Source organism: Pseudophryne corroboree, chromosome 1, assembly GCF_028390025.1.
Source record: "Pseudophryne corroboree isolate aPseCor3 chromosome 1, aPseCor3.hap2, whole genome shotgun sequence".
Classification (NCBI taxonomy): domain Eukaryota; kingdom Metazoa; phylum Chordata; class Amphibia; order Anura; family Myobatrachidae; genus Pseudophryne; species Pseudophryne corroboree.
In genome coordinates, this window is record NC_086444.1 from 1,122,800,017 (window position 1) to 1,122,824,392 (window position 24,376).

Genomic DNA, 24,376 nt, shown 5'->3' on the forward strand with positions numbered 1-24,376 from the left:
TATATATATATTTGTTTCCCTGCTATTATATCTATCTTTCAAAGGTTTTCTAGACTGCAGGCTGCCTGTAGTTAATAATTTGAAACCGCAGGCTTGTGTGTATCTATTGGAATATTTGTCTCCCATTGTTCTGGCCCCCACCAAACGATGACTTGTTCGGTTTGTGTTTGTCTTTCTTCACAGACCAGGGGGTCTGTTCAAACATTGGAGTGAACAAGACATAGGGGTATATTTACTAACATTCGTAATTTTCGGAAAAAGGTCAAAGTTTAATCACGAATGACATCGACAGTGTAAAATTGCAACTTTTTGAATTGATTACGTCTAATTTACTAAGCTGCCGTATTTTGCCTTTTCGGGTTTTCCGATGTCGATGTCATTCGTTTTTTTTTTTCTGTTTTTTTACGGCAGTGATTAGCAAAACACTGCCGACTTTTTCAAAATGAATCTCGGGCGGATCTGTGTGATCCGTGCTGGGGTTCATTTTTTTTTTTTTTAAATAAACACTGTAAAACTTTAAAAAAAATTGCGTGGGGTCCCCCCTCCTAAGCATAACCAGCCTCGGGCTCTTTGAGCCGATCCTGGTTTCAGAAATATGGGGAAAAAATTGACAGGGGTTCCTGCGGTTGACCGAAAGTGACCTCACCGCTGAGCAGAAAGTTCCCACCATTGGTTACAATGGAGCGCATAGGCGCTACATTGTAACACTGCCGCGTGCTGCCTGTCAGTCAGTACAGGAGCACACAGCCGATCAGGAGGGTGCCACAACGTGGCGCTCCCTGATTGGCTGAAGAAACCCACTTAGACAGAAGTCAGAGTGGGTTTCTGGCATTCGGGGAAAGGGGTCCCATGTGCAAACATGGGTCCCCTTTCAGTTCGTGGTCGGGACTCCGTTTTTTAATTTTCTCAAGTACGTGGATTACAAATGGATTTGAAGAGGACCGATCTACACTGGATTTTGTGAGTATAATTTTTTCAACAGGTACCCCATGGATTCTACTGGACAAGAGGACCGACCTGCGTGTGAACATAAGGTAAGTATGTGTATATGTTTGTGTGGATGTATGTAATAAATCTTTACTTTCAAGGTGTGTGTGTCTTGTCTTTTTTTGGGTATTTTTTTAGTAGTAGTACTACTACAGGTACCAGCGGGCCCGTTTTTCCGCCGCATGCTAGTACTTGTGGTTCTCCAAGTACCAGCATGCGGGGGAGGCTTGCTGGGCCTTGTAGTACTGCTACTAAAAACAATATCTTTTCATTTTCACAAAAGGCCATCAGCCCCCCATCCGCAGCCAAGTGGATGGGGGGACAGCCTCGGGCTTCACCCCTGGCCCTTGGGTGGCTGGGGGGGACGACCCCTTGATTGAAGGGGTCCCCACTCCCCCAGGGTACCCCGGCCAGGGGTGACTAGTTGGATATTTGATGCCACGGCCGCAGGGCACTATATAAAAGTGACCCCCGGCTGTGGCATTATCTGTCCAGCAAGTGGAGCCCGGTGCTGGTTTTAAAAATACGGGGGACCCCTACTCTTTTTGTCCCCCGTATTTTTGGAACCAGGACCAGGCGCAGAGCCCGATGCTGGTTGCTTAAATATGGGGGAACCCCTGTCAATTTTTTCCCCATATTTCTGCAACCAGGATCGGCTCAAAGAGCCCGAGGCTGGTTATGCTTAGGAGGGGGGACCCCACGCAATTTTTTTAAAGAAAATAACCACTTTCCCACCCCTTCCCACTGATATACATGCACGGATCTCATGGATCCCTGCATGCCTATACAATCACGGATTAAAAAAGCAGGTCTGTTTTTTTTTAGCACTTTTTTACGAGTTGTAATTTTTCACGGCAGTGTTTTATTTTTTTTTGCTTTGCACTTCTTAGTAAATGACCGAGATTCATACTTAAACAGCCGCGTTTTGACCGATGGTGTATTCATTCGTAATTATTTTCATGGACTACCCAAAAAATACGAATGCCCTCATCACTGCCGTGATTTGAGTTTAGTAAATTACCGAGATGACACTTTGATGAAAAAACGGCATCTCGGTCAAAATCGGGACCTTAGTAAATATACCCCATTGTGTTGGATGGATGTGCATGTTTGGTTAGATTAGTGTGTGTGTGAACAGTGACTCGACACAGGCTGGGCACTGTGGCATGTGTCTGTAATAATTTCCATTGCAAGTAAGAATCTTTCTGTAATTGCTCATACCACGCCCGTACGCGCACTCCCGTGGGAGGCGATTGTACGCAATCTGCGAGTATGCTGCACGCACGCCAGACTTAGTACATGCATGGATGCCATCTGTGTGGTGTTTGCATGTGGTGTGTGTATTGCAATATTTTTCAACTTCGACAGTCCACCCTTTGGCAGTCAACAATAACTGCCACTAATATTAATAACAGAAAAAAATATTTACATGCTATACATTACAATGGGCGAGTATGTACCTTGGAAGAGGGAGAAAAGGTCATAGGTGAGAAATGGATGGCCTAGTGTGATAGGAAAAACGTGTATGTATGAGTAACTGCCTGAGGGGGATGTATCATCGTGCAACACTAGCTTCTAGGCTTTGCGATGTGTTCATTATATTCCTTCTCATCCCGTATTAAGGGTCTGTACATGGTCCAACAAACTCCACCGAGCTATATGATAAATGGGGAGCACATTTATTTGATGATACATCGTGGGGATCCATATGTGTGAGCAATTATGTGTCCCTATTATCTAATGACTATGTGTGTTTCACTAACCTAGCCCTACAGAGATGAACAGAAGACATGTAACGGTACATACTACACTAAAATTAAATTTTTTTTGTGATTGATGAGTTGGGTTCCGGTTTGTGGATTTCCTTTTTCTGATGCTAGCCTTGGCTAACGCTGATCCTGTGGTCCTACCAACCCGTACTCTCCATCAGAACTCACTCCAGATCCTTGCTCGACGTCTCGGGGGCCCTCACAAAAACAAATTGTCCTGCACAAAAACAAAACCACCAGAAAAAGCCGGAATACAGTCTCTTGGGATGGATCCATTTCGTTAGGGACAAAAATAGAAAGATGAGGGGGAAAAACAAAAACAAAGAGAAAGTAGTGGGGAGGTGAAAAAAGAAAAACTGGTGCGACACCCTTCCTTGATCTTTGTTAACCATCTCTGGCTGCATCAACCGTCTTTGCTCTTTCCGCTCCCTACGCTCGGGTGCCGCTCAACAGTATTGCCTTTTTAGTTCTCCCGGAATAGCTGCTCCAGCGATACACGGTTCTCTTCACCTTTCTCCTTATCACGAGCTGTCTCCGGGTCTGCAACTTTCTTGCAATGGGACGAGTGGACCCAAGTCTCTCTTTCGCCGACCTTTAGTGCTGTTGTACTGGTCAATAAAACTTGATACGGTCCTACCCACCTGTCAATGAGGCACCCTGATCGTAGAAAATTTCGAATCATCACAAAGTCCCCAGGTTCAATGTCATGACAATTACTGTTTGGTAGGTCAGGAATCACCAGCTTTAGATTTCTTTGTTGATTTCTGAGCTGCTGGCTCATCCTAACCAAATATTGCACAGTCACTTCATTATTACATTTCAAATCATCCTGGGGGTCAATCATTACGTGAGGTTGTCGCCCAAAAAGAACTTCAAAGGGTGATAGGTTAAGAGGTGACCTGGGAGTGGTTCTGATGCTGTACAACACTAGTGGCAATGCCTCTAGCCACAACAATCCAGTTTCAACCATCACTTTGCTAAGCTTGTTCTTAATAGTGCTATTCATTCTCTCCACCTTTGCGCTCGCCTGTGGCCGGTACGGAGTATGTAGCTTGCTATTAATACCCATCAGTTTGCACATGACCTGAAAGACTTCACCTGTAAAATGGGTACTCCTATCACTTTCAATTATTCTAGGGATACCATATCTACACACAAATTCCTGCACAATTTTCTTAGCAGTGAACGTAGCAGTATTTGTGGCAGCGGGAAATGCTTCTACCCAATTTGAAAAGACATCTGTACACACTAGGACATATTTCAGATTCCTACAGGGTGGTAACTGTATGAAGTCTATTTGTATTACCTGGAAGGGTCCGTCCGTAGGAGGGATATGGGATGGCTCCGTCAGTATTGTCTTCCCAACATTCTTTCTCATGCAGGTAATACAAGCCATTGCCCTCCTACCTGCATGAGATGAGAACCCTGGTGCACTCCAGTATGCCCTGACCAGTTTGCACATACCTTCCTTGCCCAAGTGGGTCAGGCTGTGAGCTGCTTCTGCTGGGGCTGGAAGATATGCCTTGGGGGCCACTGGCTTACCGTGCCCATCTGTCCAGAGGCCCGAAGACTCTCTTCCATATCCCTTCGCCTTCCAGACGGACTTCTCCTGCAGGAAACACAAATCTTGCATTTCAATGAGTTGTTGTGTGCTTATTGTGTTAAATGTCATAGTGGTGCGATGTTGGTTAGTGTGGCTGAACTTGCTGCTGCCTTGGCAGCTTCGTCTGCCCGGCTGTTACCAAGTGACACTGGGTCTTGACTGTAAGTGTGGGCTTTGCACTTGATAACAGCCACTCTGTCGGGGTCTTGTATTGCTGATAGCAATCTTTTGATGTGGGTCGCATGCGCCACGGGTGTGCCAGCTGCTGTCATGAAATTTCTGAGGTGCCATAGGGCCCCGAAATCATGTACCACTCCAAACGCATATCTAGAATCCGTGTATATATTAGCTGACTTACCCTTGGCCAATTCACACGCTCTGGTTAGGGCGACCAGCTCAGCAACTTGTGCGGTGGGCCCAGGGGCTCAGCTTCTATGATACTTCTGTCATCTACGACTGCGTATCCAGTACACAGGTCTCCCGAGTCCGTCTGTCTGTGGCAACTACCGTCAGTGTAAAAAGTAAAATCTATGCCTTCCAGTGGGTTGTCACTAATGTCAGGTCTTGCAGTGAATGTCTGGTTCAGGTATTCCATATAATCATGCGTATCAGTGTCTGCACTAAATCCTCCTTCACCATCATTCTCATCCTCCACCTTTTGTGCCTGTCCAGGCACACCTGGCAGATAAGCTGCAGGATTTAGTGCGCTGCATCTCTTTATGGTGATGTTTACAGGGGCCATTAGTGCTAATTCCCACTTTGTAAACCGTGCCGATGAGACATGTCTGGTTTGGGCGGAGTTCAGTAAGGCTGATACTGCATGAGGTGTATGGATGGTCAGGTTGTGTCCTAACACTACGTCTTCGCTTTTACTTACTAGCAAAGCTATCGCTGCAACACTTCGCAAGCATGTGGGGAGAGACCGCGCTACGGTGTCCAACTGTGCACTGTAGTAAGCTACCGGCCTACTGGCATCACCATGTCTCTGGGTTAGGACACCTGCCGCACACCCAGCACTTTCCGTACCGTACAATTCAAAGGGTTTCCCATAATCTGGCATGCCTAATGCAGGTGCCTGTGATAGGCACTGTTTGAGTCTCTCAAATGTCAGTTCGGACTCATCTGTGTGCGAGATCCGATCTGGTTTGTTCGAAGAGACCATCTCTTGCAAAGGTAAAGCAGGTATGGAGAACCCTGGGGTCCAGTTTCGGCAGTACCCACACATTCCAAGAAAGGTGCGGATCTGTTGCTGGGTTTGTGGCAGAGTCATGTCGCGAATCGCCTGTATTCTATCAGCGGTGAGGTGTCTAAGTCCTTGCGTCAAGCAATGTCCCAAATATTTTACCCTGGTCTGGCACAGCTGCAACTTATCCTTTGAAACCTTGTGTCCCGTATTAGAAAGGTGAAACAGAAGCTGTTTCGTGTCTTTCAAGGACGATTCGAGTGAATCAGAACACAGCAATAAGTCATCTACATACTGTATTAATACTGATCCGCTTTCAGGTTGAAAGAATTGTAAACAGTCATGCAAAGCCTGGGAGAAAATACTTGGGCTGTCAATGAAACCTTGGGGTAGGTGAGTCCAGGTGTACTGTACTCCCCTGTAAGAGAAGGCGAAAAGGTACTGACTGTCGGGGTGGAGAGGGACAGAAAAGAAGGCAGAACAGAGATCAATGACAGTGAAGTATGAAGAGGTTGCGGGGATCTGCATCAAGATGACAACTGGATTGGGCACTACGGGGAATTGACTCTCAACTATTTTGTTCACCCCTCTTAAATCCTGCACTATACGGTAACCCCTCCCCCCGCTCTTTTTGACAGGGAAAATGGGACTATTGGCTGTGCTGGACGTCCTGACTAGGATGCCCTGCTGTAGCAGCCGTTCTATGACAGGGAAAATTCCTAGTTCTACCTCTGGCTTCAGAGGGTATTGGGGGATTTTTGGAGCTATCCTGCCATCTTTTAATTGTACCACTTTTGGGGCTACATTTGCCATTAATCCAGTGTCTTGTCCATCTTTGGTCCATAGGGAACCCGGTATTTGTGAGATAATTTCTTCTACCTGCGATGGACATGCGTCTAGGACAGTAGAGTGCAACATTAGCCGTTGTGGTGTGTCTAGCAAATCTTGCACTTCCTGTGCGTGGTTTTCAGGGATATCTAAAAACACGCCTTCAGGTGTACAATATATGACACATCGCATTTTGCACCGTAGGTCGCTGCCTAGTAGATTAGTCGGAGCCGACGCAGCCAACAAAAATGAATGTCTGGTTTGCAAGGGCCCAATCGTAATCTCTGCAGGTCTAGACAAAGGATACTGCTGCACTCTTCCTGTCACTCCCATAGCTGAAATGGTTTTGCTCGTGGTCAGTAAATTGGTTGGAGCTTTGAGTACAGATCTGGCCGCCCCTGTATCTACAAGAAATGGTTGTAGTGTTCCTGCTACTTTGACCAAGACCTCAGGTTCATTCCCAGGGCCAACGATCAGCTTCACAGGCTGCAGACTACAGGTGTGGCCTAACCTCTATTGGGGCCGTGGACCCACCATTTGGGCGTTGGCGGCTATGATATGTGAGAGGGTTAACGGTAAGTCTTCGGGGGCTCGCCAGTCCTCCCGTGGTGGGTACCTCCTTGTTTCCCCTCTATGCGGCTCGTACTCTCTCCTGTATGATCCCTGATCTCCTCTATGTGTATAATTACTTTGCTCGTGTTCTTGTCTAGGGGGTCTGAGTTTTTGTGTGCTGTTACAATTGCTGGCATAATGCCCTTCCCTTTTACACAGATAACAAACTCTTGGCTTTTTCCATGTGTCAGGGGCCTGGGGTTTTGGTCGAGTTGGTGCTCCTTCCAGTGCTTGGATGCTCATCACCATCAACCGCTCCCCTTGTGCCTCCCTGGTTTTCTGGATATTACGGTCGTGTTCCAGTGCTGATTCCCTAAGTGCAGTCACCGTAATACCCCTCCAGTTTGGCAGAGAAGTTTGCACCCTGGTTTTCAGTGCCTCCTTCAATCCCTCCATTAATACAGAGACAGCTACTTCCCTGTGGTTGACATTGTCTCTAATATCCTCAACCCCAGTGAATTTAGCCATTTCCATCAAAGCTCTGTGGAAATATTCAGATGCCAGTTCATTCTCTTTCTGTCTTATGGAAAAAATCTTATTCCATCAAACTACGGCTGGGAAATACAAACCTAGTTGTATATTGATTTGCCTGACATTCTCCTGATTGTAAGCATCAGTGAGTGGCACTTCTGCATCTAGGTTGCAGTCTGTAATACATTTTGGGATGTCAATGTTAGAGGGGAGACTCGCTCGCAACACCGTCCGCCAATCTTTGTTTGTGGGATCTTGGGAAAGTCCTAAATCTTTTATATATTTCTGGCATCCGACTAAATCCTTTCTGGGGTCAGGGAATTCTGCCATAATTGACCTCAGCTCCATATGGGACCAGGGACAGTACATTGCAATGTTCCTGATTGGGGTCACACCCTGAGTGTCAGTTCTCCCGTTAGGGACTGCAATCACCCTAACTGGATGTAATTCAACCACATCTTTCTTGTTTGTCTCTACAATATGGGGAGTCACTGTTTCTGCATAATGGACGGTACCGTACTTACCAGTCGCCACAATCTCATCTGCCCCCTCACTGGCTGATGCGGCCACTGTCCTTGGTGGTTGGGCAATGCCCACCCTTGTGTCATGTATGGTGGCAGCCAGGGCAAGGGCTGAGATCATGCTAGGCTCATCCTCTACGTTGCTGTAATCTTGGGGAGAAGGTAAAACTGGGTACAAGGTACAAGCGTTAGTTTTAATACATTCGCTGCACATTTCCCTGACCTCTACCTTTGTATCATTGGTGGCGACACTCTTCTCTCCATCAACATATGGTGGTCGTGGTGCTGTCGCATTCACGCTTCTGCCTGGTTTGGAACTTGCTGTGCGAGCAAGCTCCCTTTGCACATCCCCCTCTTGTTGCCACAAGTTTAAACAATCTATATGCCTTACCCTTTGCTTTCTGGATTTGAGCAGGCATATTCTAATCCTTAAATTTTGTAGTACCTCTGGATCAAAACTACCTATCCCAGGAAATGATGCTTTATCCCCCACAGTCATTCGTGTCCATTCATCACAAAAGGTCTCAGTGTGGGGACCAAACTTCCCCCACATTACCAACCGAGCTGACCCCCTGGGTTTCAATTCTGCTGTCTGAACCCTGACTAAGGAACGTCCCTGTGTTGTGCACTTGGCTCCCATTGTGGACCCTTTTAACACGGGAAAACTTCCTAAAATGCTCCAAACACAGTAGTCTAACGGTGGAAGTCCTCAAAGTTCTTCCACTAACTTCTTCTGCTCCGAGTACCACGGATCCGCCCTATTTAGCAGACACGCGTAGCCAGTGCAGGCCCTACTTCGGCCTATATCCCCTGGGCCTTTAGGAGTAGCTTACCGTACCCAGTGAATATCTGCCTTAAAGACAATTTTTTTACACAAATCACGCTTGCATGTGCTTTACACAACGCGTATGATGATGAGATTTACGCACAAATATGCAAAACTTCGTATCACGTTGCGCCACGTATCGCTCACACAACCGTGCAGTCCAATCATACCGCTTATAGACACTTGCTATCTATAAGTTGTAGGATCACTGGAGTCTTCACACTGTGCTCCAAAACAGCCAGAGTGTAATACCAAGAAAAAAACCTTTAAAACAACAACTTCACAAAGCTTTATCACACTCCGTTGCACGTGTTCACCTAGACCGTGCTCACCAAGTTCACCGAGTTTCACCGAGTTCACCAAGTTCACCAAGCGGGGTTCAATACATTCACACCTTTTTCAGTCCACACTAACACTCTATAGTTTTCTGATCAGAAAAATATTCTTTCCTGTATACTGATAGCTTTCCCCAGAGGTAACACACTTTATCAAATTTATTCTAATCTGCATTTGAAACCGGATAGTTATGTGCTATTTGTAGATAAACATCTACTACTCCGCTTTAAATTGAACTATTGTGTGGTTTGTCCTTGGCGTTAGCAATCTTACGCAACTTGCGTAATTACGCAACCGCACGTGCCTTTTCACGCTTGTGCGCGCTCACGTACCTTGTCCGGGCCACGTGTACAAAAGTGCGCCCACACTAAAACAAATCACACAGTATAAATGTGAGCGATATAAACTATTGTCGCTCACGAACACACCCCACAATTGCTCTGTTTAACCTAAAGGACTAGGCCAGAGCTGCGTTTTGTGTTCTTACAACTATATCATTAACACAGGAACTTCAAATGTATATAGCAACACAGATGTATCCGGTTTCACACAAACCTATAAATGACCGTTATAACCTATGGCAACAATATGTGGGATGGATGCAAAGTATGGGTACGCTGTGTGCGCCTTTACGCAAGGTTACATGTGCAAAAGAAAAAAAAAGAAAAAACTTTTAAATGGCTTTTTTTCCCCTTTGTCCTAGCGGTTCACGCCAGCATCCCTAACCAATGCAATACAGGTGCGGTTCAGCAGCACAAGATAGCTCAATACAATATAATAATGCTAATCCACCCTTTGCTGCTGGCAAGCGCCTGCAATGTTTTGCAAAAGCCGGGTATGAGACGAGCCGGATGACGCCCCCAACTGAGAAGTTTGGTAGACTTCTTGGAAAGCAGCCACTAACCCCTATTGCACACTGTAACTGAAGCCGCTGCGGCCGCTGTAATAAATCCTTTACCTACGTACTCTGTCCCCAGTTAGCGTACACAGTCCCGTACTGTGCACGCACTTTGCGTACACACGCCAGAATAGCCGTGCAGCTTACACTCAGTGCATACACACAGACCGACACGCTGAGAGCACGAGGCAGCTCTAGGTGTGGCAAAATACAATACAATGGGGTTGTATGCTCTCCACCGATTGGTTGGAGGGATGGTCGTTTACAGTACAGGAGAGGTCATTGGTCGGTTTGAAGAGATGGGCTCTGGATTCCCGCCGCATACCAAGTACATAATAAACACAAATGTACCTTTAATCTGCCTTTGCGCATAACTATTCGCAACGACATGTGATCTTCTCCAAACCAACACCGGATTATTACTCATAATTATCCGAACACGTAGATACCATGCATGATGCTCTGATCAGTTACTGTCCCCTCGCATACTGTAAAGGTGTATAATTCCCTTGTTGTGCCTTGTAAATAAGTAAAAGTTGCATGAGGGGAAAGGGGAGACTATGTGTAATGTGTTTACTAAGTTTGGGAACTATGTAATGTGTGACAGATATTTCCATGTTCATTAGGTTACTTTGTTATGTTATCTCCAGGCAACATGATCCTACACATGAAATGACCAACCATTCTCAAGATACACACAAATATATATATATATATATATATATATATATATATACATATATATATATATATTTATAAGTGTTTCCCTGCTATTATATCTATCTTTCAAAGGTTTTCTAGACTGCAGGCTGCCTGTAGTTAATAATTTGCAACCGCAGGCTTGTGTGTATCTATTGGGATATTTGTCTCCCATTGTTCTGGCCCCCACCAAACGATGACTTGTTCGGTTTGTGTTTGTCTTTCTTCACAGACCAGGGGGTCTGTTCAAACATTGGAGTGAACAAGACATTGTGTTGGAAGGATGTGCATGTTTGGTTAGATTAGTGTGTGTGTGAACAGTGACTCGACACAGGCTGGGTACTGTGGCATGTGTCTGTAATCATTTCCATTGCAAGTAAGAATCTTTCTGTAATTGCTCATACCACGCCCGTACGCGCACTCCCGTGGGAGGAGATTGTACGCAATTTGCGAGTATGCTGCATGCACGCCAGACTTAGTACATGCATGGATGCCATCTGTGTGGTGTTTGCATGTGGTGTGTGTATTGCAATATTTTTCGACTTCGACACAACCCACTCAGCCACTTTTTTCATGAATTCCAGTACTGTACATCTTTTTTTTTGTTTTTTTTAGCCTTCTGAGCTTAAAGAGAGTTGAATTAGTAAAATTAGATTCATTTGTACACTGTGTGCTCTCCAGAGATAATTACCATATTGATGTACCACTAAAGAAACTTAAGAAAGTTCCACCAGTCAGCCAAAGAGCTGCTGGCTTTATTTCCTAAGTTTGCCTTGTCTCACCCCTTCATTTACTAGGTTCAGCCATTCTCTTTCCCCTCTTAGGCATCTCTCCCCCAGGGACCTGCTCCTACAGTATGGCTGCAAGCAGCATCTGTCCCGCTGGATCCCCTCTTGTTGAGATCTACAGTAGGTATGGGGCTCTCACTGTTTTCCTCCTGACTTCAATCGTTCATCTTAGAGTTTAGAAGTGGCCTATAACTATCCTGGTCATGCTGAGTGTGAGCCTGCCCTGAGCTTGATGTCAGAAGGTCTGTATAGTGAAGGGGATATAACCAATACCCAGAGAGTACAGAAGTAACACACCAGTGGGCAACTACCATGGTTCTGTGATTGACCAGTGGGCCATGGTTGATGTCATGGCCATCCCTATCAATCATAATGCATGTCATTAGATATTGTCCATTGACATTTCTGTAATATTCCTGTGTCCCAACCAATGCTTAAATGTAAAATGTTATCTGTTGCTTCTGATCATATGACCCACTATGTGCGTTATCTCCAGGACAGCAGACCTTGTGTGCAGGTGTATGCTCTGCACCGTTGTCTTAGGCTATTTACGTATTTCTCATGCACGAGTTTTGTAATTTCCTATGTCTTTAAAATGTGTTGGACTGTATAGTAGAGGTGGTGAAATGCATCAATTTCTGAACTTCTTCATCTGGCTCTGTATTGTCCTTCACACATGGGAAGCTATATTGGACAGGTCTGATTATATGTACATAGCTGGTAACTACAGATCATAGCAGTGACCAGCTGAATTCAGTTTTATGATTGAATCCCCAATGGATTTTAATAAATCTCATTGATATAAGGTGACTATGTAGTCATTTTAACCCTAATTGGTGTTCTCAGCAATAAAATCAGTCTGTGGGAAAAGTGTAATGCAAAGTAGTCAGAGTTAGCGCCTATTTTAAGTGTATTGGGGTGATGTGTTCCATAGCAATCTTTATTTCTGCTACTTGACATATCTGAAGACATTCTACAGAGCAAGGTACTGTACTTTCTTCAATACACAGAACTGCCATGGGATTACTAATAGTTCATTGGAGCAAGAAAAGCTTTTTTCCATTTGGATCAAATTTGGAAAATGTTATATTAGTTTGTTTTGCCTTCCTGTCCGTGACCACATTAAAATTGCTCCATGGAAAGGACTGATCTTCCTGGACTTCACTTTATTATTAGTTGAGCTAACTACTGATTTTATTTGTTTTCCTACACTGAATTTATTTCCTGTTCCACTTAGTAAACATATTAGTCATTACATTTTGTAACTCCCAAATAATTTCCAGGAAAACTCTGCTGCTGGGCCTGAGCATGCAAGCACATCTCAGCGGATATTGGAGAACCACAATTCCCATCATGTCAAATATATGGAGTTGAATTATTACATACTATTTTCATATAAATTTAGGAATAGACTAAAAATGATTTTTTTTTTGTGCAGAAAAACATGAATTGCTCTGTGAAGATGAGGTTATTATTAGAGATGAGCGCCTGAAATTTTTCGGGTTTTGTGTTTTGGTTTTGGGTTCGGTTCCGCGGCCGTGTTTTGGGTTCGAACGCGTTTTGGCAAAACCTCACCGAATTTTTTTTGTCGGATTCGGGTGTGTTTTGGATTCGGGTGTTTTTTTCAAAAAACACTAAAAAACAGCTTAAATCATAGAATTTGGGGGTCATTTTGATCCCAAAGTATTATTAACCTCAAAAACCATAATTTACACTCATTTTCAGTCTATTCTGAATACCTCACACCTCACAATATTATTTTTAGTCCTAAAATTTGCACCGAGGTCGCTGTGTGAGTAAGATAAGCGACCCTAGTGGCCGACACAAACACCGGGCCCATCTAGGAGTGGCACTGCAGTGTCACGCAGGATGTCCCTTCCAAAAAACCCTCCCCAAACAGCACATGACGCAAAGAAAAAAAGAGGCGCAATGAGGTAGCTGTGTGAGTAAGATTAGCGACCCTAGTGGCCGACACAAACACCGGGCCCATCTAGGAGTGGCACTGCAGTGTCACGCAGGATGTCCCTTCCAAAAAACCCTCCCCAAACAGCACATGACGCAAAGAAAAAAAGAGGCGCAATGAGGTAGCTGTGTGAGTAAGATTAGCGACCCTAGTGGCCGACACAAACACCGGGCCCATCTAGGAGTGGCACTGCAGTGTCACGCAGGATGGCCCTTCCAAAAAACCCTCCCCAAACAGCACATGACGCAAAGAAAAAAAGAGGCGCAATGAGGTAGCTGACTGTGTGAGTAAGATTAGCGACCCTAGTGGCCGACACAAACACCGGGCCCATCTAGGAGTGGCACTGCAGTGTCACGCAGGATGTCCCTTCCAAAAAAACCCTCCCCAATCAGCACATGATGCAAAGAAAAAGAAAAGAAAAAAGAGGTGCAAGATGGAATTGTCCTTGGGCCCTCCCACCCACCCTTATGTTGTATAAACAAAACAGGACATGCACACTTTAACCAACCCATCATTTCAGTGACAGGGTCTGCCACACGACTGTGACTGATATGACGGGTTGGTTTGGACCCCCCCCAAAAAAGAAGCAATTAATCTCTCCTTGCACAAACTGGCTCTACAGAGGCAAGATGTCCACCTCATCTTCACCCTCCGATATATCACCGTGTACATCCCCCTCCTCACAGATTATCAATTCGTCCCCACTGGAATCCACCATCTCAGCTCCCTGTGTACTTTGTGGAGGCAATTGCTGCTGGTCAATGTCTCCGCGGAGGAATTGATTATAATTCATTTTAATGAACATCATCTTCTCCACATTTTCTGGATGTAACCTCGTACGCCGATTGCTGACAAGGTGAGCGGCGGCACTAAACACTCTTTCGGAGTACACACTTGTGGGAGGGCAACTTAGGTAGAATAAAGCCAGTTTGTGCAAGGGCCTCCAAATTGCCTCTTTTTCCTGCCAGTATAAGTACGGACTGTGTGACGTGCCTACTTGGATGCGGTCACTCATATAATCCTCCACCATTCTATCAATGTTGAGAGAATCATATGCAGTGACAGTAGACGACATGTCCGTAATCGTTGTCAGGTCCTTCAGTCCGGACCAGATGTCAGCATCAGCAGTCGCTCCAGACTGCCCTGCATCACCGCCAGCGGGTGGGCTCGGAATTCTGAGCCTTTTCCTCGCACCCCCAGTTGCGGGAGAATGTGAAGGAGGAGATGTTGACAGGTCGCGTTCCGCTTGACTTGACAATTTTGTCACCAGCAGGTCTTTCAACCCCAGCAGACCTGTGTCTGCCGGAAAGAGAGATCCAAGGTAGGCTTTAAATCTAGGATCGAGCACGGTGGCCAAAATGTAGTGCTCTGATTTCAACAGATTGACCACCCGTGAATCCTTGTTAAGCGAATTAAGGGCTGCATCCACAAGTCCCACATGCCTAGCGGAATCGCTCCCTTTTAGCTCCTTCTTCAATGCCTCCAGCTTCTTCTGCAAAAGCCTGATGAGGGGAATGACCTGACTCAGGCTGGCAGTGTCTGAACTGACTTCACGTGTGGCAAGTTCAAAGGGCATCAGAACCTTGCACAACGTTGAAATCATTCTCCACTGCGCTTGAGACAGGTGCATTCCATCTCCTATATCGTGCTCAATTGTATAGGCTTGAATGGCCTTTTGCTGCTCCTCCAACCTCTGAAGCATATAGAGGGTTGAATTCCACCTCGTTACCACTTCTTGCTTCAGATGATGGCAGGGCAGGTTCAGTAGTTTTTGGTGGTGCTCCAGTCTTCTGTACGTGGTGCCTGTACGCCGAAAGTGTCCCGCAATTTTTCTGGCCACCGACAGCATCTCTTGCACGCCCCTGTCGTTTTTTAAAAAATTCTGCACCACCAAATTCAAGGTATGTGCAAAACATGGGACGTGCTGGAATTTGCCCATATTTAATGCACACACAATATTGCTGGCGTTGTCCGATGCCACAAATCCACAGGAGAGTCCAATTGGGGTAAGCCATTCCGCGATGATCTTCCTCAGTTGCCGTAAGAGGTTTTCAGCTGTGTGCGTATTCTGGAAAGCGGTGGTACAAAGCGTAGCCTGCCTAGGAAAGAGTTGGCGTTTGCGAGATGCTGCTACTGGTGCCGCCGCTGCTGTTCTTGCGGCGGGAGTCCATACATCTACCCAGTGGGCTGTCACAGTCATATAGTCCTGACCCTGCCCTGCTCCACTTGTCCACATGTCCGTGGTTAAGTGGACATTGGGTACAACTGCATTTTTTAGGACACTGGTGAGTCTTTTTCTGACGTCCGTGTACATTCTCGGTATCGCCTGCCTACAGAAGTGGAACCTAGATGGTATTTGGTAACGGGGGCACACTGCCTCAATAAATTGTCTAGTTCCCTGTGAACTAACGGCAGATACCGGACGCACGTCTAACACCAACATAGTTGTCAAGGACTCAGTTATCCGCTTTGCAGTAGGATGACTGCTGTGATATTTCATCTTCCTCGCAAAGGACTGTTGAACAGTCAATTGCTTACTGGAAGTAGTACAAGTGGGCTTACGACTTCCCCTCTGGGATGACCATCGACTCCCAGCGGCAACAACAGCAGCGCCAGCAGCAGTAGGCGTTACACGCAAGGATGCATCGGAGGAATCCCAGGCAGGAGAGGACTCGTCAGACTTGCCAGTGACATGGCCTGCAGGACTATTGGCATTCCTGGGGAAGGAGGAAATTGACACTGAGGGAGTTGGTGGGGTGGTTTGCGTGAGCTTGGTTACAAGAGGAAGGGATTTACTGGTCAGTGGACTGCTTCCGCTGTCACCCAAAGTTTTTGAACTTGTCACTGACTTATTATGAATGCGCTGCAGGTGACGTATAAGGGAGGATGTTCCGAGGTGGTTAACGTCCTTACCCCTACTTATTACAGCTTGACAAAGGGAACACACGGCTTGACACCTGTTGTCCGCATTTCTGGTGAAATACCTCCACACCGAAGAGCTGATTTTTTTGGTATTTTCACCTGGCATGTCAACGGCCATATTCCTCCCACGGACAACAGGTGTCTCCCCGGGTGCCTGACTTAAACAAACCACCTCACCATCAGAATCCTCCTGGTCAATTTCCTCCCCAGCGCCAGCAACACCCATATCCTCCTCATCCTGGTGTACTTCAACACTGACATCTTCAATCTGACTATCAGGAACTGGACTGCGGGTGCTCCTTCCAGCACTTGCAGGGGGCGTGCAAATGGTGGAAGGCGCATGCTCTTCACGTCCAGTGTTGGGAAGGTCAGGCATCGCAACCGACACAATTGGACTCTCCTTGTGGATTTGGGATTTCAAAGAACGCACAGTTCTTTGCGGTGCTTTTGCCAGCTTGAGTCTTTTCAGTTTTCTAGCGAGAGGCTGAGTGCTTCCATCCTCATGTGAAGCTGAACCACTAGCCATGAACATAGGCCAGGGCCTCAGCCGTTCCTTGCCACTCCGTGTGGTAAATGGCATATTGGCAAGTTTACGCTTCTCCTCCGACAATTTTATTTTAGGTTTTGGAGTCCTTTTTTTACTGATATTTGGTGTTTTGGTTTTGACATGCTCTGTACTATGCCATTGGGCATCGGCCTTGGCAGACGACGTTGCTGGCATTTCATCGTCTCGGCCATGACTAGTGGCAGCAGCTTCAGCACGAGGTGGAAGTGGATCTTGATCTTTCCCTAATTTTGGAACCTCAACATTTTTGTTCTCCATATTTTAATAGGCACAACTAAAAGGCACCTCAGGTAAACAATGGAGATGGATGGATTGGATACTAGTATACAATTATGGACGGGCTGCCGAGTGCCGACACAGAGGTAGCCACAGCCGTGAACTACCGCACTGTACTGTGTCTGCTGCTAATATATAGACTGGTTGATAAAGAGATAGTATACTCGTAACTAGTATGTATGTATAAAGAAAGAAAAAAAAACCACGGTTAGGTGGTATATACAATTATGGACGGGCTGCCGAGTGCCGACACAGAGGTAGCCACAGCCGTGAACTACCGCACTGTACTGTGTCTGCTGCTAATATATAGACTGGTTGATAAAGAGATAGTATACTCGTAACTAGTATGTATGTATAAAGAAAGAAAAAAAAACCACGGTTAGGTGGTATATACAATTATGGACGGGCTGCCGAGTGCCGACACAGAGGTAGCCACAGCCGTGAACTACCGCACTGTACTGTGTCTGCTGCTAATATATAGACTGGTTGATAAAGAGATAGTATACTCGTAACTAGTATGTATGTATAAAGAAAGAAAAAAAAAACACGGTTAGGTGGTATATACAATTATGGACGGGCTGCCGAGTGCCGACACAGAGGTAGCCACAGCCGTGAACTACCGCACTGTACTGTGTCTGCTGCTAATATATAGACTGGTTGATAAAGAGATAGTATACTCGTAACTAGTATGTATGTATAAAGAAAGAAAAAAAAACCACGGTTAGGTGGTATATACAATTATGGACGGGCTGCCGAGTGCCGACACAGAGGTAGCCACAGCCGTGAACTACCGCACTGTACTGTGTCTGCTGCTAATATATAGACTGGTTGATAAAGAGATAGTATACTCGTAACTAGTATGTATGTATAAAGAAAGAAAAAAAAACCACGGTTAGGTGGTATATACAATTATGGACGGGCTGCCGAGTGCCGACACAGAGGTAGCCACAGCCGTGAACTACCGCACTGTACTGTGTCTGCTGCTAATATATAGACTGGTTGATAAAGAGATAGTATACTCGTAACTAGTATGTATGTATAAAGAAAGAAAAAAAAACCACGGTTAGGTGGTATATACAATTATGGACGGGCTGCCGAGTGCCGACACAGAGGTAGCCACAGCCGTGAACTACCGCACTGTACTGTGTCTGCTGCTAATATAGACTGGTTGATAAAGAGATAGTATACTACTAATATTATATATACTGGTGGTCAGGTCACTGGTCACTAGTCACACTGGCAGTGGCACTCCTGCAGCAAAAGTGTGCACTGTTTAATTTTAATATAATATTATGTACTCCTGGCTCCTGCTATAACCTATAACTGGCACTGCAGTAGTGCTCCCCAGTCTCCCCCACAATTATAAGCTGTGTGAGCTGAGCAGTCAGACAGATATATAATATATATAGATGATGCAGCACACTGGCCTGAGCCTGAGCAGTGCACACAGATATGGTATGTGACTGACTGAGTCACTGTGTGTATCGCTTTTTTCAGGCAGAGAACGGATATATTAAATAAACTGCACTGTGTGTCTGGTGGTCACTCACTATATAATATATTATGTACTCCTGGCTCCTGCTATAACCTATAACTGGCACTGCAGTAGTGCTCCCCAGTCTCCCCCACAATTATAAGCTGTGTGAGCTGAGCAGTCAGACAGATATATAATATTATATATAGATAATAGATGATGCAGCACACTGGCCTGAGCCTGAGCAGTGCACACAGATATGGTATGTGACTGAGTCACTGTGTGCTGTGTATCGCTTTTTTCAGGCAGAGAACGGATTATAAATAAAAGTGGTGGTCAGTCACTGGTCACTATCAGCAAAACTCTGCACTGTACACTACTGAGTACTCCTAATGCTCCCCAAAATTAGTAAATCAAGTGTCTAAACGGAGAGGACGCCAGCCACGTCCTCTCCCTATCAATCTCAATGCACGTGTGAAAATGGCGGCGACGCGCGGCTCCTTATATAGAATCCGAGTCTCGCGATAGAATCCGAGCCTCGCGAGAATCCGACAGCGTCATGATGACGTTCGGGCGCGCTCGGGTTAACCGAGCAAGGCGGGAAGATCCGAGTCGCTCGGACCCGTGAAAAAAAACATGAAGTTCTGGCGGGTTCGGATTCAGAGAAACCGAACCCGCTCATCTCTAGTTATTATTAGGGACACATTCCAGGTTCTTAAAACCTCTACAAATTAGGGTTTTTCATTTGGTAGTGCTCATTATGATTTCACAATGCTTATTTTACCAAAAAGAGACCCAAAGACACACTCTTAAATATAATCTTTGGATGAATTACAAAAATGCATCAATTCCAAAAATATTTTTCCCCATTAGATATTAAGTTAAGTACACTTAAAGCCTGCAAATGAAACCCTTTCAAAATCTCTCTGGGGAACACAAAAAAATGTCTGTCAGTCACACAAAGGACCACAGAATTTATAATGTAATTTGATGGTAGAGTTAGGAGAAGAAGGTGGATGATTTTAAAGTAGATAAAGCAGACAGAGCTAAAATAGGTACTACTGTATCACAGTGAGGATGTTGATGATGATTATGATGATGTTGCGTGTGTAAGTCAGCCACCAGTGGCTGCAGTTCTTGCCAGTGATTGCGATGCCTGGACATAAGACCAAAAAAGCAACCTCTTGGGTGTGGGATTATTTTTGCCCAAATCCTGGTAATGTTTGTGAAGGTAGCTGCTCCATTTGTGAGGCCAAAGTTAGTAGAAGTTAAAATGTTTATTTTAATTAATCGATCGATCAATCAATCATTTTTGTATTCTTCTTTTATTGCTCTTTTATCTTTTTGCTGGTAGGCCTTACAGAGACTATGTAGTCATTCACATCCGCCTCTGCTCTAGTGGACCGTACAGTTGCCTACCGCAATCATTCATTTTTTTTAATTCTTCTTCTATTGTCTTTTTTGCCTGTAGACCTCACAGAGCATATTTAGTCATTCACATCAGTCTCTGCCCTAGTGGACCATACAGTTGCCTACCACAATCAATCAATCAATCAATCAATCAATCAATCATTTTTTTTATTCTTCTTTTATAACATCCATTTCCTTGTACCTTCCTCAGGCCTCTGATATAGTTCTGATTAAGGAAAACATTCTTTGTTACTTTCTATGGGGTCGTATAGTTTATTAAACTGTCATCCTGTCTGCCACTGCCCAGCCACTCTGTTTCCAAGATGTGCCATATTTAAATTTGCACTGCCATGTGTGCGTGTGTTGCCCACTACTGTCGGTTAGCTTACTCAGCCGGCTAGCTCAGTGCAACCTTTTGGCCTGAAGTTGATAAAAACAATATTGGGAGCTGTAAGGTTGTCAAAATTGGTTGGAAATTACTGGAAATGAATGTTACTGAGGTTGATAATACCGTATGAACAAACAAAAGCCCAAATTATGTAACTTTATTTTAGCAATTTATAAATTTTCGAAAAAAATATAGATCCAAAGCCAAAACCAGCACACATCTCTAGTTCCCTTGCCTGTGATATCTCAATAATAATATATTTTGAGGTATTTAACTTCTGTGTTCATTTCATATTATGCACATAGCATTATTTATCTAGCTACTATTATTGTAATGTTCTGTCGGTAAATAGGAGCAGTGCACATGTTCACAGCTTCATAACTTATGTGGAGCAGAAGTCGTAGAACATCTACTTAGCCAAAGTAGGATTCAGGGTCCAGGCTTTGACATCATATCCTAAATTATAAAAGAAGATCTTACAAAGTATATATGTAAGAAATTACCTTCTTTTGCATGTACAGTACGCGTATCATCCAACCACTAATCAAGCTAACCACACACAGTGCAATATTGGTTAATATTTCACACTCTACACAGTAAGCATTCAAAATGTAATCCAATCTGATCTGATTTGACCTCATACAGTAGAAATCGTTTTGAATGACAGACACCAGCACTGTGCATGGGAGGTCATCATTTGAGATTTAATTTTTTCTCTCACCTACCTTAGCATCTAGTCCAGCACAATTTGTCCATACCAGTGACTGTACAAATTACTTACAGATCCAATGATTCCTGGTTTAATCAAGCAACCAGTTCACAACATGTATGTGTGTGCCTGTAATAACACTTGTTAATATCCTATTCACAACAAACCACTTGACAATTTAGTCACTCAGGATGTTTGACCTTATTATTCTCTTCATATATACATTGCTCAATGGTCTGTCAGTCCAGTCTCTACAACCATGAGTTTTGCAAAAACACTCCCCCCAGGCGCAGATTAAAGTAGCATGTGACTAAATGAAATTCTCTCAGCAACCGTTAGTGGTTGGAGGATTTTTAGGTGGTAAGATAATTTGGGTAGACTGTAATGATATTTGAGTCATGATATTATTTTCAAACATGCACTAGTTGAAAAAAAATAAAATAAATACAATTGTGTAGATTATTTGACCAACCCCTTTCTTAGCATTGTCATCGAGAACATCTGACACTTCCCAGAATAAACTGCATAATACAGTAAGTATGTTGTTGTTGTTTTTTTATATCCGTAGTATCTCTAGTTCAGAGATCTTCAAAGTATGGGGTTGATGTATCAAGCTGTGAAAAGAGGGGAAGAGTAGACCAGTGCTTAAAGTAGTCATGTAGAGGTGGTGGAACGCATTTACCCTGCCACCTACCCCCCCTCCCCCTCCCCCATCCTCAATCAGAGCCAGGGCCAGTGTTAGTGTTTTCGGCAACCCCCTGCAAACTATAAATTAGTGCCTTACTTCCCATACTTTATAAAGGGACATTGATCTCACAAAGAAGCAGCACGGTCACATAATAGTACCCCCAATTCAAATTACGTGTCTTCAAGATGCACAGAGCCTGCTCCTCTTTATGCCTCCTCTTCATTTCAGCAGCGGTAACAGCATGACATCACATACACCATGCTGGAAAAGGAAGCCACTAGGACCTGAGGAGGGGATGAATGCTGTCCAACAGACACTGCATGTGTGAGTACCAGGAGGTGTGAGCTGTAGATGGAGGAGGACCATGGAGCCACCAGGACCTGAGGAAGGAGGAGGTGGCACAGCTCATCAGTAACACTAGCACCGCCTGCATCATCTATTGATATAGGTGATGGGGAAGATTTTTCTATTGGAATTACTGTGCAAGGCAAGGAGGTGGTGGAACTAGTTCCCTCTACCATTACAGGTGGTGGAACTCAGTTCCACCTCGTTCCCCCTCACTTTAACCCCTGTAGTAGACCAGTGGAGAAACTGTCAGCTATAGTTTGAAACTGATAAATGCTTCCTCAATGCTGCTTGGTTACAATGGGAAACGTCTCCACTAGTCCACTTCTCAACTATTTTCACTGCTTGATACATAAATACCTATATCTATCATAAAACATGACCTTTTGCCCCAGAAACAGATACAAGTGGTGGGGATTTTTTATTTATTTAAATGGCACATTCCTTTGCCATTATCAATAAGTGTAACAAAATCTGCTGTTGTGTGTCCCCTGGTTCATTTGATGGTACAGGGTGTTACCTCTATTTGGAGAACTAGGCTGGAAAAGAGCAAGTAATTTAAGCAAGCATTTTTGTTTTTTTCAGTAATCATTACTTTATATTATTAGATAAATATATAATAATCACCCTGCATTCCAAAACCAGATCCAAAATAGTTGTCTAGGTACAGAAACTCATTCTAGGGTTATGGTTATTGAAACTGACATTTCTTACTGCAATTTACTTTTTGACTTTTATAGAATGTCAACTTTCTGAAAGCTTTAACCCCTTTTTTTTTCTTAAATTCTGCTCAAATTTCAGTTTCAAATAAGCCACAGCAATAAATTTCACACCCAATAACGCTGTCTGTTGAAAAATGAATCATTTGTGCTGCAAATGGAAAGCCCAGGAACACAGCATTCTAAGGACCTTATTTTGTCAGGGTAATTCACTTACCACATTCAGTAAAGTCTTCCAAATTTCTAGAAATTAACACATTTCCATTTGAAATGTCATGTATGGGACTTTAATTTGACTTTTGATCCTGTTGTAGTTTGCCAAGTCGTGATAAAAGCTGCGCTCGCTCAGACACTAGCCTTGGCCAGCAATCTGCGAACTCTGGCATTTGACTCCAGGGCTGGGGTGCTTGAGATGAGTACCTATGAATGGGTTTAGCACAAAACAACAGTATTTATTTTGGGATCAGTATGATTTACCTACAATTAAAATTCCGATGGTCAAAATACCAACAACAATTGACCGATGGGCAAAATATCGACAAGGTCAAAATACCAACATGGTCAAAATACTGACATTTAAAATGTTGACACGTCAACAAGTCGACACAAGTTTTTTTTAAAATAAATGCTGGTGTATATGTCGACAAAGGCCGACATCGACACCGTATAAGTGTACCACATCCCCTCACATGGCCACGGTGCCTTGCTACGCTTGGCACACTATTATATTCCCCCTCCACATGCACTGGGATGGTAAAGTATGAACAAGTCGGTTTCAATGAAAAAATCATGAAAAACTCATGTTGTTTTTTGACCTGTTGACATTTTAAATGTTGGTATTTTGACTGTGTCGACATTTTTAATGTCGGTATGTTGACCTTGTCTGTATTTTGGCCACCGGTCAATGGCTGTCGGTATTTTGTCCGTCGGGATTTTTATTGTAGGTTAATTTACTGCATCCCTTTATTTTAATGTTTTATTATCAGTAGCATGTTGTTTAAGTGATCTGTAAAACAATTTGGAAAGTTTTCAGTTTCTTTTCCCCCCCAGTAATTTTGAACATCTGTATAAAGTATTCACATGTTACTCACCATTTAGAAAACAAACTTTGGGAAAAAGACACTAAACAAAATCTGAGGACTTGTCATCTAGCTAAATGTAAGAGCAATCCCATAACAATATGATGGAAAATGCCAGCTTGTAAATATCTGCACAAGTTCATTTGGGTGAACCTTGGGAATCATCAAGCTACAATAGTGTCCAATCTGTAAAGTTGGGTACACACCTATACAATTGCCAATCCGATATCGGCTGATCGGCCTGACAATTGAATAGGTGTGTCTGCAGGAGCATTAGCCAATTGGGAAGAAGCATCTCATGTGCAGTCACAGGCGTG